At 32.6% G+C, this 4,279-nt stretch overlaps 1 pseudogene; it reads left to right on the plus strand.

Annotated features, from left to right (window-relative positions):
* The first annotated feature begins 1,444 nt into the window (after window positions 1-1,444).
* Window positions 1,445-3,384, plus strand: LOC124922371 (annotated as a pseudogene).
* The last annotated feature ends 895 nt before the right edge of the window (window positions 3,385-4,279 follow it).

Below are 4,279 nucleotides of genomic sequence, written 5' to 3' on the forward strand. Positions count from 1 at the left end.
GAGTTTTGCACTCAATTTGTATCTGCTTCATTTTAAAATTCAAGAAGCTCGGCTTTCGTTTGCCAAAACTATCTTGTTGTGTCCACCTTGAGTTGAGTTTTGCATAAGAGAGGATCTAGAGGACTAAAGGTTGTGTATACATAATGTTGCATTGTGTTAAATATTTATCATTAGAGTTATAGAGTTATAAGACTTATAATAATATAAAAACTAACATAACTATAAACAATCAATATATGGCTTGGTTGAAAAAACTAAACTTTTTAAGTATTGTTGTGTTTAATCATTTTTTTTAATTCATTTAAAAATTAATTTTGTTTTAGATATCTTAATGGGGTATTTATTTAAATGAAATAATATTATGAAATACACTTTAATTATGTATATATTAACCAATGTAATTAAATTTATTCGTTAACTACATTATAGCTCTAAGCGTTTCCAAACATGCTCATAATTTCAAGTTTATCTCTTTGTCTTCGACCAAGTAATTATGAAGCATATTTCAATCATATATATATATTTGTATGTAATAAAATTAGTCCTGATTAATTAGTATATGGAAAATCTTTAAATTGGATATGCACAATATTCCGTTGATTTGATTCTAGCAAAAACTAGTACTTCATCCAACCTTTGAAGCCTATACTATAGTTCAGTAAATTGACATCAATATAGACTCTTCAAATGTTATAATTGATTTCAATCAATAAAACCTCCAAACCATCTTTGGTAGAATTTGCACCACCCACCTAGAGCAGAATCCGCCCATGGTAAATTAATGTGTGGGCCACAGCACATGACAAATGTTGTCATGCATGAAGAAAATTAACTACGTGCATCCTTGCATGTCTCTGCATTTTCAATTCAATACGTGCATCCTTGCATGGCTCTGCATTTTCAGAAAAATATTAAAATATTTGTATCCATTGCATGGCTCTGCTTTTTTCAGAGCTTTTAGTGAGTCCAAATAATAACAACGTGGAGCTGACTAGACTCTTAAGATTTTAAAGGAAATGAAAAATCCTTAATTTGTTGTGTTAAGAGATGTTTTAGTATGTTAATTCTTTCTGGTGGGTCTTCCAAATTAATATATGGGTTTTCTAAGTTTGCATTTTCTTGGGATTTAGTTAATCATGCAACTTTTGAGTCAGTTCTCTTTTTAATATTACCTATATATAATTAAAATGTTTAGTTTAATTTCATTTTAAATAGATTGAATGTTATAAAATTTATTTTGTATGTTTCTTCTTGCCCTCCCTACAAATACGAACACTCCATTCCTTCTTTCATCACCACTTCCTACTTTCATATCTCTCTCTTAACAAAAAAAAAAAAAAATGTCTTCGGGAATAGGCCTCTTTGTTCTACCAGATGACTCCTCCTCCACCTTGCTCAGCATCCAACTTTTCCTCTTTCTCGCTATCTTAACCGCTGTTTTTCAGATTCTGGCTAGTCCCGGGTGGTCTTGCATGGGCTCTTTCCAAAGCAAAAACCGGTGCCCCCATTCCCGGACCATCTGGATTTCCCCTTACCATTTCGGACTCATTTTCACTTTCATGAGTTCTTTGACTCATAGAAAACTTGCAAACCTTTCTCAGACCTTAAAGGCAGGTCCACTAATGGCCTTTTCGGTTGGGTTCACCCGTTTCGTTATTTCAAGTGATCCGGGTTCGGCTAAGGACATTCTCAGTAGTTCTGCCTTCGCTGATCGTCCCATTAAGGAATCCGCTTACGAGCTCTTGTTTAATCGGGCAATGGGATTTGCTCCCTTTGGAGAATACTGGAGAGAGCTAAGAAGGATTTCAGCTACTTACATGTTTAGCCCGAAGAAAATAGCTTGTGCTGAAGGATTCCGTAAGAACATCTGTCATCAGATGATCACACAAGTAAGAATACTCTTTTTATTTTTACTTTTAAATGATAATGAGTATAAAAGACAATTAGTTATAAATGAGTGTTTCTTTACGCAGGTAAAAACACAAATGGATCTAAAAGGGGATGTTGAGATCAAGCAAGTTCTTCACTATGGTTCATTGAATAACATGATGATGACTGTTTTTGGAAAGTATTATGATTTTGGTGAAAATGGGGACGGTTTGGAATTAGAGGGATTTGTTAGTGAAGGATACAAGTTACTAGGGACATTCAATTGGAGCGATCATTTCCCGATTCTAGGTTGGCTTGATGTTCAAGGTGTGAGAAGGAGAAGTAGGAACTAGTTTCTAAAGTGGATGGGTTTGTTAGAAAGATCATAGACGATCACAGCATGGTTACTGATCAGGACAATAATCATGGATACTTTGTTGATGTTCTTCTTGATCTTGAGAGAGAGAACAAGATCACCCGATCTGATATGGTCGCTGTTCTATGGGTAATGTTTTTTCTTATATCTTTTCAAAATTTTCTAATTTGTATTTTCTTACTTAGAATCCTCTTTCTTGACTTCACTAGCCAACCTTATTATCTACAAGATATGAAAAATATGTAGAAAGGAAAAATAGTTAGAACATTTTCGTAAATGAATGTACATGTTAAATTTTATTAAACAAAAAAACTAATTTTATTTCATGTGTTACTTTTATCATGTCGGCCCTTAGTTTCCTGTGACTACTTTGTTTCTCATTTTAACAAATTATTAATTTCTTGAAATATTTGTATTCTCATTTTTAAAAGATATTTATTTCCTTGCTTCTATATATAAGTTTTTTGATTTACATAATAATAATTGATGATGAAAACATTTATATAAATACTCTTTATCAATGAATGCAGGAAATGATCTTCAGAGGAACAGATACTGTTGCAATTCTATTAGAATGGATTCTAGCAAGACTAGTTCTTCATCCAGACATTCAAGCCAAAGCTCTCGCCGAAATTGAAACAACTATTGGCTCTTCAAGGGCGGTAATGGAATCTGATATCCCAAACCTGCCATACCTCCAAGCCATCGTAAAAGAGACTCTAAGAATGCACCCTCCAGGCCCCCTCCTTTCATGGGCTCGTCTTGCAATCCACGACACACATGTTGGGCAGTACTTTGTCCCTGCAGGGACCACGGCCATGGTGAATATGTGGGCCATAGCACATGACAAAGGAATTTGGTCGGAGCCAGAAGAGTTCAGGCCAGAGAGATTCATTGAACATGATGTGTCTGTCATGGGGTCTGACATGAGGCTCGCCCCTTTTGGTTCAGGAAGGAGGGTATGTCCCGGGAAAACTATGGGTCTAGCTACCGTTCATATTTGGTTGGCTGTGCTTCTTCAGAACTTTGAGTGGACCTCTAAGGATGATGTGGATTTGACTGAGGTTCTCAAGATGTCCATGGAAATGAAGAATCCCTTGGTGTGTAAAGCTGTTGCAAGGGTTTTTTGAGCATGCTTGTTGGCTCCTTCTGAAGAGAACCTCCTAACTATGTTATGTTGTTTGTGTTTGTTTGATGCATGTTTTCTATGTTTGTGTTTGTTATGTTTTTCAAAAACTATGTTATGTTGTTGTGTTTGTTTGATGCTTGTTTTCTAACCTTGTGTTTTCTATGTTTTTCAAAAACTATGTTATGTTTTTGTGTTTGTTTAATGCATGTTTCTAAGCTTGTGTTTTCTATGTTTTTCAATTTGTGTGTTTTGTTTTATAAAATCTCATATCTGATAACTTTAACTTTATGAGATAAACTATAAATCATAATCCGTGTTATTAGAAAAACTTGAAATAATACGTATAAAATTATTATTTAAACCAAAATGTTCTTGACCTTATCATCACATCTAAACTCGTCTCACTCTACAAAATAGATACATAATCAAATATTAGATTCATGTAGAAGTTTGTTACCTTTAATATCGAACTAATTCTTAAATTTTATGTCATTTTTCTTTTCTTTATGGTTCTTTGGTATTGATAGAAAAAACACTTAGAAGATTATCTTATATTTAGTGGATAAAGAATTTAATTTGGCAATTTTCATATATTATTTTATTCCTTAATTTTATTCATTAGTAGTTAAATATATTTATTCACCATCCTACTTAATCAATCTCCCTATTTTGTTTTATTTTTTTTATTTAACACAAATAATTAATAAATTAATTAATCAACCATTTATTTTTATTTTTGTTATAAAATATTTTGAAGGAACTATAAGATTGATTTAAAAAGTTTATTGTAAGGTGAAACATAAAATAATTATAACAACTTAATTATCTAAACTTCCAAGTTAAGCCTCAGTATCACACACATGATTAATAATAAATTAATCGATCATTCATTTTTATGTGTGTTA

Source organism: Impatiens glandulifera, chromosome 1 (assembly GCF_907164915.1).
Source record: "Impatiens glandulifera chromosome 1, dImpGla2.1, whole genome shotgun sequence".
In the NCBI taxonomy this organism is placed as follows: domain Eukaryota; kingdom Viridiplantae; phylum Streptophyta; class Magnoliopsida; order Ericales; family Balsaminaceae; genus Impatiens; species Impatiens glandulifera.